The sequence below is a fragment of the Hemitrygon akajei genome, chromosome 5 (genome assembly GCF_048418815.1).
Source record: "Hemitrygon akajei chromosome 5, sHemAka1.3, whole genome shotgun sequence".
NCBI classification, from domain to species: domain Eukaryota; kingdom Metazoa; phylum Chordata; class Chondrichthyes; order Myliobatiformes; family Dasyatidae; genus Hemitrygon; species Hemitrygon akajei.
The window spans coordinates 19,387,294-19,403,244 of record NC_133128.1 but is presented as its reverse complement, the minus strand read 5'-3'; the positions used below and the strand labels follow the sequence as shown (position 1 = coordinate 19,403,244).

General features: G+C 42.7%; 1 protein-coding gene and 1 pseudogene across 1 annotated transcript in view; one reads left to right on the top strand and one right to left on the bottom strand.

The window, feature by feature from the left end:
- Nucleotides 1-15,951, top strand: part of hlcs (holocarboxylase synthetase (biotin-(proprionyl-CoA-carboxylase (ATP-hydrolysing)) ligase)) — a 154,270-nt gene that overhangs the window by 916 nt on the left and 137,403 nt on the right. The window lies entirely within an intron of this gene.
- LOC140727519 (translational activator of cytochrome c oxidase 1 pseudogene) lies at nt 655-2,808 on the bottom strand (annotated as a pseudogene).

Below are 15,951 nucleotides of genomic sequence, written 5' to 3'. Positions count from 1 at the left end.
ATTTTATGTTGTTTAAACATATCCATAATAAGGAAGCTGCAGGAATTAGTCTAAGAATAGCTCATATTCACAGAGGCAATAGAGATGAAAGAAAATGTGAGAAATGTACAAGGTTCTGAGGGGGGATTGACAGGATGGGTTTCCTCTGACCCTCCTTGAAGAGTTGGTATATTTGAGTTCAAATCTTATCAGTTTTGTCTGTTTTTGGTACTGGCTTGTTGATCTGTTTTGTAAGTTATCAGCACCAAATGTTTTCATAGAGCCATAAAGCTGTGATGTTTTGTAACTAAAACACACAAACTAATTGATAGGTAAACAAGGGAGATGGGAGATAATATGTTCATTTTTTTACTTAATACACAGACATATAACGTGGTGTGAGATGAATACTATGCATGTACTTTTACACATAACCATAATGAAGTATTTAAACAATATATTTACTGTATTACTCAAATATTACTGGAAGATTAAATACACAACCCTCCACCTTACTTATGTAACACTTACCCAACAGGCTGGTATATGTCTAGGGGAAAAAGAGATCCAGCCACACACCAACCCCACCTCCCATACACGCAGGTGCTGTGAGAATCGTGTTTATACCTCGCGCCCGCCAACAGTATCAAACCCACAACAAATACCGGTATGAAATACACTTTAAAGAGTTTACTAAAATTAAGAGTATTAGGCAATACAATATATATATATATACAAGAAAAAAACAAAAGGCGCCAACTTATCAAAGTTCAGTCAGTTTAGTGCACATCGGTGGAGCTCATCCAGCGAACCATTCGACTCCTCGGTGGTCGTCCTCCCGAAACTCCCACTTCGGACTTCCCGGTGGTCGTCCGAGTGCACGTCCTCCTTCCTCGGCGTCTTCCTCCCGACTCCCCTCACACCCCAAGCCCGCGCAACCCCTCCCCCAAGTTCCCAGCCTCACAAAACACAATAACATTCCCCATTGATTAACAAATGAATACAATTACCATATCAGCCATTCTAAAGCGAAACAACGGCAAGAGAAACTTTTAACAGACAAAGAAGCATTCCTACTCGTAACAAACCAAAGAAGCCCTTTTTAGTAACATACACAGGACATTGTACATTCTGCTCCCACCAGCAAATGTCATGCCCTCATGGCATTACTAGAGTTCCCCAAAGCTTCTTGCAACACCCAAAACCCCTTGTTTTGAAGCTAAATTGTTGGCAATGTAGAGAGTACTACACTGGAAACTTTGAAATGATCTTGTACAGTCTCAGTACAAACTTGTGTTCAGTTGCATTTGGTATTGTATCAGAATATACAGAAAGCCCTCTTCTGTTCAGTTAACTTTGCAACCTTATGTTGTCATATACTTTAATAACGTCCTGATTCTCATCAATCAATTCAATCAAGCAAAATGCTGTCTCCAAATCTCTATCCGTGAGCTGAACAGTTGTGGTGGCGATAAACTCAGGTCCAGAATTAATGCTTAGCAGTCCCAGTGCATCCAACCTCTCTCGTACCTCTCGCAATGTGGACAAGTCACAAATAAACTTGAGCATGACTTTATCTTCTTCATCCTCAACCTGTTCAACATCTTCTGCTCCAGATTCAATTGCCAGTTCCAGAGCACGTTCCAGCTGAATGCCCTGACCATTCACCATCACCACTCCTTTCTTATCAAAACAGTGGCGTGCTCCATCGCTCATTGTTCCCCCATTTTTGCTCAGAATGCTCTTTAGTTGCTGAAGAGTTCGGTTGTTGTTGTCTGTGAGGACTTCAATGAGCAGGGACGATCCCCCTGGACCTCTTGCTTCATACAGCGAATAGAATGAAGCCTTAGGTTTTGCACCTTTAATCGCAGCTTCAATAGATGCTTTAGGCATGTTCTTGGCTCGGCACTGCTCAATGAGGTTTGCCAGCTGAGTGTTAAAGTCAGGATTTGGACCTCCTTCTTTCACAGCAAAGCGAATCATAATTGCAAGCTTGGCGAACATCTGACTCTTGGCAGTGTCTTTTGGCCCTTTGATATGTTTCACCTTTGACCACTTGTTATGCCCTGCATGGGTAGCTGAAGAAGCATGGATCTTAGCATGCGGCACTAAGAGATTGTACTGGCCGCTCGCCTGGTTGCAGAGGGGAATGGGGCCCAGAGACAGAGCTCTGTGCTTTGCCACTAAATCACCTCGATTCCACAGTGACGACAGGAGGTGGCTTCTGTTCCACAAGCAAACACTTCGAAACATGGCAACTCCAGCCATAGTGACGAATCCTATCGATCAGCGGTCATCGGCGCACCGACAGACATCCGCCTCAAACGCCATCTACTTCCGGCTCCAGCCAGGGAGTTAAGTGCGGCTGCCAGCTCGGAGGCGTCCACCCTACCTGGGGGGCGGGGCCTAGTCACGACCCCCTCCTCCCTCCGCTAGTGCCTGCCACCTCTCCGGGGTTTTCCTCCAGCTCTAGCAACTCCACCGATGTCTCCTCAGCCTCATCCTCGGAGAGAGTGTGGAGTCCCCACAGCCTCTCCTCCCCCGGAACACTGACCGTCGCCGGCAGTTCCACCGTCCTGATGTCAGCACTCGTACTAACCAACACCCAGCTAGACTCCACCTCTTTACCACACCGTCCAGCTACCAATTCTACCTGCCCCATACCCTTCACCAAACTTAACCCCCGCACTACCGCGTCTCCCGACACTCGAAAATCCACTCCGCTCACTACGCATGCGTACTGTGCCGGTACACCTTCAAATCGGCACCAGCGAACAATCTTATCTCTGTCCATCTCCGCTTTGCTGCCTGCGCGATTCCACAGCCCCCTGACAATCCAATCCCGGCGAGCACCCCACAAACCCCACAGACACTTACCCAACAGGCTGGTATATGTCTAGGGGAAAAAGAGATCCAACCCCACCTCCCGTACACGCAGGTGCTGTGAGAATCGCGTTTATACCTCGCGCCCGCTAACAGTATCACACCCACAACAAATACCGGTATGAAATACACTTTAAAGAGTTTACTAAAATTAAAAGAGTATTAGGCAATACAATATATATATATATATATATATACAAGAAAAAAACAAAAGGCGCCAACTTATCAAAGTTCAGTCAGTTTAGTGCACATCGGTGGAGCTCATCCAGCGAACCATTCGACTCCTAGGTGGTCGTCCTCCCGAAACTCCCACTTCGGACTCCCCGGTGGTCTCCCGAGCGCACGTCCTCCTTCCTCGGCGTCTTCCTCCCGACTCCCCTCACACCCCAAGCCTGCGCAACCCCTCCCCCAAGTTCCCAGCCTCACAAAACACAATAACATTCCCCATTGATTAACAAATGAATACAATTACCATATCAGCCATTCTAAAGCGAAACAACGGCAAGAGAAACTTTTAACAGACAAAGAAGCATTCCTACTCGTAACAAACCAAAGAAGCCCTTTTTAGTAACATACACAGGACATTGTACACTTAGCTATAAACTCTAACCCAATATAGAATGCATCTCAACTTCTATACACAGTCCATCTTGGGCACTAGCCTACAAAGTATCCCAGGACACCGTTAGGAAGCGGGGCCTCAGAAAGGCAGCGTCCATTATTAAAGACTTCCTGCACCCAGGACATGCCCTTTTCTCACTGTTACCATCAGGTAGGAGATACAGAAACCTGAAAGCACACACTCAGCGATTCAGGAACAGCTTCTTCCCCTCTCCATCCAATTCCTAAATGGACGTTGAAGCTTTGGATGCTACCTCACATTTTTTAAATATACAGTATTTCTGTTTTTGCACATTTTTAAAATAGTCTATTCAATATATGTAATTGATTTACTTGTTTATTTATTATGTTTTATTTTATTATTATATTTTCTCTCTCTCTGCTAGATTATGTATTGCATTGAGCTGCTGCTGCTAAGTTAACAAATTACACGTCACATGCTGGTGATAATAAACCTGATTCTGATTCTATGACATAATCTGGCTTTATTTGAGCACTTCTTACTCCTTTTCAAACCTTGCCCCCTCTGAATGCACTGCCCTTCACTCTTTCTGCACCAATCCCAACCTTGCTATCAAACCTGTGCTGATGGAGTGTGGTGGATTAACCTCTACCTTGTTCAGGCCAGTTGGCAACTCTCAGACACCACCTCTTACCTACCCCTTGAAGAGGATCCTACTCTGGACCATCAGAAAAATCTCTGATACCATTATTGACCTCATCAACTCTGGAGAACTCACATCCACTGCCACCATAGTTCCCTCTCATTGCTTGCTTCTTCCTCCTACCCAAGATCTACAGACCTGACTGTCTGGGTAAGCCCATTGTCTCTGCTTGCTCCTGACCCACTGAACACATGCTCTCATACCTCGACTTCATTCTGTCCCCTTTGGTTCAGACCCTTCCCACCTACATCCATAACACTGCTTGTGCTCTTGAGCTCCCTAGTAACTTTCAATGCCCTGGCCCCGATTGCCTCATTTACCCCATGGATGCTCAGTCCCTATACACTTCTGTCTCCCATCAAGGAAGTCCTAAAGTTGTCCAATTCTTTTTCAATAAAAGAACCAATCATTTCTCCTCCCTTTCACCACCGCCCTCCTCCATCTGGTAGAACTGGTCCTTGCCCTCAACAATTTCTCCTCTGGCTCCTCCCAAATTTCTCCAGACTCAAGGGGTAGCCATGGGCACCTGCATGCGCTCCACCAATGCCTACCTTTTCATTGGCTACGTAGAATAGTCCATGTTCCAAGCCTTCCCTGCTAATGCTCTTCAACTTTTCCTCTGCTAGATTGATGACTGCATTGGTGCTGTTTCAACTTTGCCTCAGCTTCCAACCTGCCCTTAAGTTCACTTGCTCCATTTCCAACATCTCCCTCCTCTTTCTCGATCTCTCTGCCTCCATCTCTGGAGACAAACTTTTATAAACTTACCATGTCTCCCATAAAAATACTATTTCCTTTTCTCAGTTCCTTTGTTTACGCTGCATGTGCTCCCAGAATGTGTCTTACCATTTCAGAACATTAGAAATGTCCTCCTTCGAAGAATGGGGTTTCCCTTCCTCCACCATTTATGCTGCCCTCACCCACATCTCCTCCATTTCACAGACATCTATGCTCACCCCATCTTCTTGCTGCCTTAACAGTGATAGATAGGGATAAGAGGAACCTTACCTGTCACTCTAAATCCAACATGTCATTCTCCGCAACAAATACCATCTCCAAAGAGATCCTACCACTAAACACATCTTCACCTTGCCCCCATTCTCTGCTTTCTGCATGTATCGCTCCCTCTGTGATTCCCTTGTCCATTCACCCTTCTGTGCACTTATCCCTGCAATTGACCACCTGCCTATTCACCTCCTCCCTCACCTCCATTCAGAATCCCAAACTGTCCTTTCAGGTGAGGCAACACTTCACCTGCGAATCTGGGGTCGTCTATTGTATCCAGTGCTCCTGATGTGGCCTCCTCTACGTTGGTGAGACCCGTTGTAAATTGGGGTGCCGTTTCGCTGAGCACCTCTGCTCCATCCACCAAAAGCAGAACTTCCTGCTGGCAAACATTTTAATCCCAATTCTCATTTTGATATGTCAGTCCCTGGCCTTCTGTTGTGCCTTAATGAAGCTATTCTCGGGGTGGGGTGGGGTGGGGAGGGGAAGGAGCAATACCTTGTATTCTGTCAGGTTAGCCTCCAACTTGATGATGTGAATATCTATTTCTCCTTCTGGTAAAAAGAAAAAATTCTCCCCCTTCTCTACTCTGGCCTTTTACCTCTGGCACCATCCAGAGACAGAGAAGCAGTTTCAGCGACAGGTTACTATTGATGCAATGCTCCTCAGACAGGATGAAGAGGTCAATACTCCCTAATGCCATTAGGCTTTACAATTCAACCGCCAGGACTTAAGAACTTTTTAAAAGCTAATCTAATTCTAATCTCAAAAAGCTTTTAATAATGCTTTATTAAAAGCATTAATAACTTTTTAAAAGCTATTATTAATGCTTTTTGAGATAGTGATTTAGATGCATATCATATTTTTTACTGAGTTAAGTATTGTATGTAATTAGTTTTGCTACAACAAGTGTATGGGACATTGGAAAAAAGTTGAATTTCCCCATGGGGATGAATAAGGTATCTATCTATCTATCTATCTGCTACTTACCTGCCTATTACCTCCCCCAGTGCCTGCCCTTATTTCCTTTCTCCTATGGACAACTCTCTTCTATTAGATGGCTTCTTTTCCAGCCCTTTATCTTTCCTACTCACCTGGTTTTGCCCATCACCTATGTCAGGGGTCACCAACCTTTTTTTTGCACCGCGAACCGGTTTAATATTGACAATATTCTTATGGACCGGCCGACGGTGGGGGTGTTAATCATGACTGGAATATAGGTGATAGGTCAACTATAAGTCACTTATAAGTGGCTAATACACTCAATTTCATTTCTAAAAGGGGTTATCTAACGAATTTAATATTAAACACACAGCGCATATTTTCCTCGCATGAACATAGTGATAAGTCAATTATAACTCATAAGACAATAGCATCATAACATTTTACGTAACGTTTGGATATTAGACACACAGTGCATATTTTCCTCGTATGAACATATAAAATCATTGCAACACACCAGTGAGAGGACAGGTAAGGGCCGGAGGTGCCCGTACCGGGGCCGCGGCAGTTGCAGTCCAGAGAGAGTGACCGACCGAGGGGAGTGCGACAGGGTGAGTGCCTTCCCCCTTTGTAGGTAGGTAGGATCTATTGGCTGACAAAGGTTTGGCTCGAGGGATGACTTTCAGTAGATCGCAGCGAGGTAGCTGCTCTGCTACTAACGAAACCCTGAGCCTGAATGAGGTCGTCTGTGAATATTTTAGCACAGGGTTCCCCACGAACTTTCGGTGTGCTAAACAGGTTGAGAGTCGGCGCCCATCTGTCCGTGCTCCAGGCCAGTACCAACGGCAATTCTTGCCGGCCGCGCGAGGCCAACCAGTGATCCCTGGCGCGAGGGTATCACTGCGTTTAGGCGACTGATGACCTTGCATGGGTAATGACTGTGCCTGTGTTCAAGTTCAACAGCGGGCATGGCAGGGAATGAAGAAAGGTGCAGCTGGCTCATATCGTTTCATATTGCCAAATCATATCATTTCCACGTGGCCTGGTAGCACATGCTTGGGGACCACTGACTTAGCTATCCTCCTACCTCTCGCCCAACCTTTTTATTCTGACATCCTTTCCAGCTCTGAAGAATGATTACGGCTTGAAACATTGACTGTATGTTTATTTCTTCCAGCAATTTCCGTGTTTTGCTTTTGATATCCAGGGTCTACAGAATTTCTTGCATTTATATTATATAATACAACTACTATATAGACATCCGTTTTAAATTTTAAGTTGTCCCATTCAGGCCTGAAGATTCAATGATTGTGGAGGCTTTCTTACTCTTGTGGGATCAGCCTGCTTGGCAGGTGAGGCTTGTGGCTGTGAAACTATCTCGGCTTCTGGAGCCTGCTCCCTGGTGGTTGTAGTTGATTCTGGGACTGCAGGAAGTGATCTGACAGCTCTGGAGTTGAGTCTGAACACCTTCCTTTTGGATGTGTTGGCATTCTGAACAGTGCAGGGCAAGGCTTCATTGGATGCTGTGGACCATAATGTGTGAGTACACTGTCTGACATCACCATTTCCTTTGTCTTGTGGAAAGCGACCTCATACTGCTTTGTCCATGGTCATGGTCATTTCTTCCCAATCTGCGGTAATGAGTTCGGTGGGGGGGGGGGGGGGGGTGGAGCACAGTAGCCGGGTTTGGCAGGTGCCTCTTGTAGTAATTGACACATCCTGAAAAAGGACCGCAACTGTGACACGTCCTTTGGGGCACTGCTTGAATTTTCTCAGCACACTTGTGTAATCAGCGTGCGTTGATGCTGTGACTGCAGTGAGTGACGCTTAGTTTAAAGAATTTACCTTTGTTACATCATGCTCTGAGGGCATAATCTTCCAGGCTTTTTAACATTGTTTTGAGATTTTCCTAGTCATCCTTGCTGGTAACAGTAATGTCATCCAGACAACACTGAGTGCCTGAAGAGCCTGGATAGTATCTGGTTCATAAGCTTTCTGCCAGAGTGCAGGTGCAGATGCTGCTCCAAAAATAAGCCTGTTATGGTGATGAAACCTTTGAGTGTTTATGGTGAGAAACACTTTGGACTCTTCTTCCATCTCCATCTGTAGGTAGCCCTCTGCTGAGTCCACATTGCTGAGGTGTTTTCCTTCGGAAAAGTTTGCAAAGATACCCTCTATCCTGGGCAGAGGGAATTTATTTGCTTTCAATACTGGGCTGATGGTGACCTTAACATCACCACAGATCCTGACAGACACATTCTTCTAGGCTTTTGGGACCACTGGCATTGCCCATGGGCTCCTCTCAACCTTGGAAAGAATTCCTTCAGTCTCTATGCGATCTAGCTCACTGACTACTTTATCATGGTTGTTACATAGCTTTGTAAAACTTTGGTGTGGCATTTTCATTTAACACTATTTTACCCTTGATATGTTTGAGTTTTTCTTGAACATTGCTGTGGCATTATTCAATACCCTTCCTTAATTTTCTTGCAGTTGACTCTTTTGCAGGGGATTTGGCATGCAAATGGTGGATGGATCTCCAATCAAGTTGTAGTTGTCTCAGCCCGCAATGTTAGCTCTCCAGTTGTGCTACAGACAAGCCTAATGTAGCTTGTTGTATTTCACTGTTTTGAATGTCATTCTCACAGGAATGATCTTTTCTTCAGTGAGTTCTTAGCTGGGTATCTTCAGGCTTCATTCAAACTCATTTTGTGGAATGAGTGAAACTGCTGAGCTAGTATCCAATTCCATTTTAAATAATTTGCTGTGTACTTCTGGTGTAAGCCATATTGCTTGTCTGTTGGTTTTCACGTTGTAAATCTCAAGGTTACTTCGTCCTGGGTCACTCTCAACATGATGAAGTTTTCCATCAAGAGCATGCAGATTCGTTCTCATTTTGACTTTTTATCTTTATTTTGTCTGTCCAGCATGCTCTTTGTGTGTATCCTACTTTGTTGCATTTTCTGCAATTTGGCCTTTAAATCTACACTGGTCTACTGTATGTGAGTCCCTGCCACAATGGTAACATAATTTGTTCGGCCAGACACATTTTTGTTTAAATGTTGCAATTTTGTTCACATTCACCGTCGTTCCTGACTGCAAATTAATTGTGTCTCTGTCTGCAGTTTCATGGGTACAGCTATTTCAACTGCTCCTTTAAATGCAAGTTGTGCTTCATTGAGGAGCTGTTTTTAAAGGTTTGTTGTAGGATTCCACAAACTAAGTGATCTTTCATTGCTTCATTAAGCCTATTTCTGAACTGGCAATGCTGAGATAATCTCTTCAATTGAAAAATGAATGCTGAAATGGACTCCCTTTTGATTCCTAAAGTGCTCTGCAGTCAACAATGGTTTTGGTTCTAAATGTTTCTGCATTACTTTCATGATATCAGCAAAGCTCATTTCAGCTGATTTAGTTGGAGCAATTACATTTCTAAGTTAATCTTATGCCTTTAAATCCCGTGCACTCAGCACTGTACACTGGTACTTGTTTCTCATCGGCTATTTAATTTGCTTTAAAATATTGCTCAATCTGTTCAGTATACATGTTCCTGTTATCTTTCGTGTAATCAAACACATCAGTCTTTCCAATGCAGTCAGCTATTTCTGCTCTTATTTTTTTAATGATTATTATTACCAGGTACTCATTGTTTATGAACACATGAAAACCTCCATTTTCTGCCCTTAGTTTACTTGATTGTCTTTCATTTTGTGGAGAAAACCTCCTGTACTTTTTAAAAACTCAGACATCTTGTTGCACTTTAGCAGGTAGCTAATCGTCTCAGGTTCATTTTTAAAAGTACCTCATTGCCATTGTATGTTTTGTGACTCCAAAACACAAAACTAATTGAAAAGAAAAGAGAACTGGGGGATAACTCATGTACGCTCATTTTTACTTTAAACTGAGGCGCACACATGTGATGTGGTGGTGTGGTGATGTGTGCCATGCACATACTTTTACATTCAACCTGTATTAAATTAAACAATTGTTTACTTAAACAATATATTTACAATATTACTGAAATATTAAATACTACTTGGCCATAGCATCTTATCCATAGCTCACTTGTCCATGCTTAACCAAGCTGTCTAAGCTAAACATCTGCTTGTGTTTGGCCCATATTCCTCCAAACCTTTCCTATTGATGTACTGTAACTGTTCAAATACCTGTCAAATATGTCATATTGCTATAACATAATGCCATAACTCCTGTACTCAAACATTTGTGTGTGTGTTATCCTGTACTCAGCATTCTGACCGTTGAAGGCAAGTGTGCCAGATGCCTCCTTCACCACATCTGCCTGTGGCACTACTTTCACGGAACAGCGTTCCTGACACCAACAGGTCTTTCTGTTCTACAACACTCCCCAGGGCCCTATCATTTAATGTGTACTTCCTGCCCTGGTTTGAATTACCAAAAGTTATTTGAATTAAACTCCATCTGCCATTCCTCAGCCCAATCGATCAAGATCTTGTGTATTTTTAAGTAACCTTCATTGCTCACTATACGCTGAATTTTAGTGTCACTTGCGGATTTAGTAACCATGCCATCTACCTTCATCTGTCTGTCCATGATATGATTATATTTTGTTTCTCCAACTGTTGTATTAGTATGCTGACTTAAATATACATTGCTTCTTACCCTGTGGTTTTCCTTTGCAAGCTATTTCGTGTAGTTAGTCATGTTCTATCCCAGCTCCACTGGATGTACCTATGATGTTTGATTTGCACCCAATTGATTCTTGAATCCATTTTCTGGACACCGGTAACTACAGTTTTTGTGTGGTATTGTATTATAATTGACTGTATAGCAGCAATGTGAAAAATATTCAACTCTACTGATTTAGTGATCGGTTGCTTGAAATTCTAATAATTCTTTATAAAGTAACCATTTTTTAAAATTTTGCTTTATGGGTGTGGGCGTTGTCAGCTATGCCAGCATTTATTGCTAATCCCTAGTTACCCTTGAGAAGCTGGTGATGAGCTGCCTTCCTGAACCGCTACAGTCCCTGAGGTGTAGGTACACCCACAGTGCTGTTAGGGAGGGAATTCCATGATTTTGATCCAGTGATAGTGGAGGAACGGCAATATGTTTCCATATTAGGATGATGAGTGACTTGGAGGGGGATTTCCAAGTGGTGGTGTTCCCGGGTATCTGCTGATCTTTTCTTTTTAGATGGTAGTGGTCGTGAGTCTGGAAGGTGCTGCCTTAGAAACTTCGGTGTGTTGTTAGATAGATAGATAGATAGATAGATAGATACTTTATTCATCCCCATGGGGAAATTCAACATTTTTTCCAATGTCCCATACACTTGTTGTAGCAAAAACTCATTACATACAATACTTAACTCAGTAATAATATGATATGCATCTAAATCACTAACTCAAAAAGCATTAATAATAGCTTTAAAAAAAAAAAAAGTTCTTAAGTCCTGGCAGTTGAATTGTAAAGCCTAATGGCATTGGGGAGTATTGACCTCTTCATCCTGTCTGAGGAGCATTGCATCGACAGTAACCTGTCGCTGAAACTGCTTCTCTGTCTCTGGATGGTGCTATGTAGAGGATGTTCAGGGTTTTCCATAATTGACCGTAGCCTACTCAGCGCCCTTCGCTCAGCTACCGATGTTAAACTCTCCAGTACTTTGCCCACGACAGAGCCCGCCTTCCTTATCAGCTTATTAAGACGTGAGGCGTCCTTCTTCTTAATGCTTCCTCCCCAACACGCCACCACAAAGAAGAAGGCGCTCTCAACAACTGACCTATAGAACATCTTCAGCATCTCACTGCAGACATTGAATGACGCCAACCTTCTAAGGAAGTACAGTCGACTCTGTAGTGCATCTTGTAGATAGTACCTCCCCATCTGGATACATCCCCAGTTCTACAACTGTTCTTCAATGGTGGAGGGATGTAGAAGGGGTACCAATCAAGTTGGCAGCCTTATACTGGATGGTGTCAGGCTTCTTGATTGTTGATGGAGCTGCACTCGTGCAGGGGAGTGGTGAGTATTCCTGACCTGAGTCTTGTAAATGGTGGACAGGCTTTGGGGTGTCAAAAGGTGCATTACATGCTGCAGGATTCCTAGCCTTTGACCTGCTCTGGTAACCACAGTGTTTATATGGCTAGACCAGTTCAGTGTCCTATCAATGGTAACCCCCAGGATGTTGATAGTAGGGGATTCAGTGATGGTGATGCCACTGAATGTCAAGGGATGATGGTTAGAGCCTCTTTTGTTGGAGATTGTCGATGTCTGACATTTGCGTGGCTCAAATGTTACATGCCACTTGTCAGCCCAAGCCTGGATATTGGCCAGGTCCTGCTGTAATTGTGTATGACCTGCTTCACTATCTGAGGAGTCACGAATGGTGCAGAACATTGTGTAGTCATCTGTGAACATCCCCACTTCTGACCTTATGGAAGGAAGGTCATAGATGAAGCAGCTGAAGATGTTTGGTCCTAGGACATTATCCTGAGGAACTTCTGCAGTGATGTTCTGATGATGAGATGATTGACCTCCAACCACCACAACCATCTTCCTTTGTGTCGGGTATGATTCCAACCAGTGGAAGGTTTTTCCCCTAATTCCCATTGACTCCATTTTAGCAAGGACACCTTGATGCCATACATGATCAAATGCTGCCTTGATGTCAAGTGCTATCATTCTCACTTTACCTCTGGTATTTAGCTCTTTGGTCCATGTTTGGACCAAGGAGGTGATGATGTCTGGAGCTGAGCGGCCTTGACGGAACCCAAACTGGGCATCGATAAGCAGGTTATTGCCGAGCAGGTGCTGCATGATAGCTCTATTGATGACCCCTTCCATTACTTTTCTGATGATTGAGAGTAGTCAGATAGGGCGGTAATTGGCCGGGTTAGACTTGTCCTGTGTGCAGGACATACCTGGGCAATTTTCCACATTGCCGGGTAGATGCTGCTGTTGTAGCTGTACTGGAACAGCTTGGCTAGTGGTGCAGCAAGTTCTGGAGTACAAGTCTTCAGGACTATTGCCTGGATTTGTTAACATTGTTTCCCAATCTACCATAACCAGATTGTAGCTTGTACTTGTTTATTTCCTTCAGATTTAAGACTGCCATTTCAGATCAAACTGAATCACTTTTAATGCAAAATTTATCATATTGTGATCACTTTCTGGTTACATAATGCAAGATCTAAAAGAACCTGTTGGTTCCTGAACATGCTGATCAGAAAGTCAACTTCTGCACTCCATAAATGAATCCCCTCTATATGATGGACCAATCCATTGAATATTGTATAATGCTTGTAGTATCTGCGTCTTTCTTAGTTTGCAGTTTGGTCTATACCATTACTGTTTTGAAGTCTATAAAACTTAGTTTAATTTTTGGCCTTTCATGTTTTTTAACTTCATGTTATCTAAACAGTCACCTCCCCAAGGCAGTAAATCTGATCAACCATTCTCCCCCCACTACCCCCCCCGCCCACCAGACCCCTCTCTCTTACCTCAGTCACTGAACTGAATTGTAAGCACATTAAACCACTTTTTATAATGCTGTTTACATTGTAAGTATGTGCTGGTATTTATGCATATTTTACTTCATATCTGTACTTTATCCTGTATTTTTTGTTATTCTTTATTCTCAAAGTAAATTTATTATCAAAGTAGATGGATTATCCTGAGATTGATTTTCTTATGAGCATTCGAAGAAAACACAGAAACACAATAGAATTGATGAAAAACTACCACACAAACAACCAATGTGCATAAGACAACAAATTATGCAAATACAAAAAAAACAAATAATAATAAACAATATTATTCTTTACAATTATATTCCTTAGAATTATTGAATGTTGTTTTGCACGTTGCACCAACATAGGTTCCTAATGCAAGTAAATGTGAATGACATTGTTCATTAATGCCACCTCAATCAATTCAACTTCCATTATTTGAGCCTGGATCTTTCCACTCATGACTTTTGCATTCTCTCCTTTATTAAAGTTGAGTGTTCTGGAAGGTATAATTAGTAAATTTGGTCACTTATCAAATATTTGTCTTAATGTCTACTATTTTGTACCCATTTATTTTTATTTGTGTTTCTCACTTATCCACCTTGTTACAAATGTGTGTACTTTGATAAAGAGCTTTGAATTTTTCTATACTTTCCTGTTCTTTTCATGACTGGAAGTGTACTGAATTAAAACACAACAGTATTTCTTTCTGACAGGCTCTGGGTACATGCATTGGTGATAGCTGTCATGAATTGACAGAAGATTAACATTCCTAAATATGCTTCTGGAATATTTTGTATTATTTTTAAAATTATTTGTGGTAATATTACTATGTGTTGCATATAGAAACATAGAAAATAGGTGCAGGAGTAGGCCATTCGGCCCTTCGAGCCTGCACCGCCATTCAGTATGATCATGGCTGATCATCCAATTCAGAACAATTCAAATACCTGCTTTCTCTCCATACCCCCTGATCCCTTTAGCCATAAGGGCCATATCTAACTCCCTCTCAAATATAGCCAATGAACTGGCCTCGACTGTTTCCTGTGGCAGAGAATTCCACAGATTCACCACCCTCTGTGTGAAGAAGTTTCTCCTCATCTCGGTCCTGAAGGGCTTCCCCTTTATCCTTAAACTGTGACCCCTCGTTCTGGACTTCCCCAACATCGGGAACAATCTTCCTGCATCTAGCCTGTCCAATCCCTTTAGAATTTTATGAGTTATACGTACTGTGTTGTGCACCTTGGCCCGGAGGGACATTGTTTTATTTGGTGGTATGCGATCGAATGTTAATAAACTTGTATGTGTACTAATTTAACTTACTGATTGTTGTATTTATTGTTCAATATATTGACAAATATAAAACATCAAAATATTCCTTTCATTTTGATAATTTTGCAATATATCAATATATTGCAGGGAGAGGAAAATATAATAATGTTCTGCTACAATTTAGTAAGCTAGAGGACAGGGGATCAAATACAAACCAAAATCTTGTAGATTTGCTGAAGATTGGTGTTACGATTGGAGAAGTGAAACATGAGCCTTGTCAGATTGACACTGAACATTGTGCTGTAGCCCTTTTGGCCAGGCAGAATGTGGTGTGTATTTATACTTGCAGTTAGAGCCGTACTGGTTGGAGTGAATGATTCCGAGAGGAGAAGCCGAGGCAGAGGAATTCCGATGCCTGTCCAGCTAAGCCGGGTACAAGACTGGATCGCTGTAAGCATTAAGCCGATTTGGAGAGGTCAAGAACGGCTTCTTCGACAGTGAAATCTAGGCCAGAAGTGAATTGTTGAGCAGTGTGTTCTAGGTCCAGAACAATTTGCCGTGGCTGGGCCCTCATCCTAATGTGATGTATGATTCACTGTCCCGACAATTTAAGCACTGCCCCAGATAGACTGGGGGCTCCTCTCTCCGTGACGCTGAGGCTGTGAGTCTGCCTCCTTTGTGGTGATTTGTCCAGCTAGTATGTTGAACTGAATAGAGGCTTTGTTTAACATTTTCCGATTGAAATATTATTGATTTCAAGTAATACATCTTAACTGGTCACTATCCAATTTCCCTCTGGACTTGAAAGAAGTAATTGTGTCCGAAGTTGAAAGTGGAGTTTTCAAGCCTGGTTACACATACTTCTGAGTACTTGGTTGGGAATAGATGTGGATGAAGAGATTTGTGCAGGCCAGCTGATAATGACACACTGCTGATCTTTTTTTCTTCTTGTCTTTAGTTCTATCGAGATTGGCAGGACAATGTTGAATATAGAGTCGCCTCTTTCAAGCTCAAAGGGAGATTGGATACTGTGACCAATTGCAGGTGTATATGGCTAACAGGACCATAATGTATTGAAGATCATGAATGATCATTTG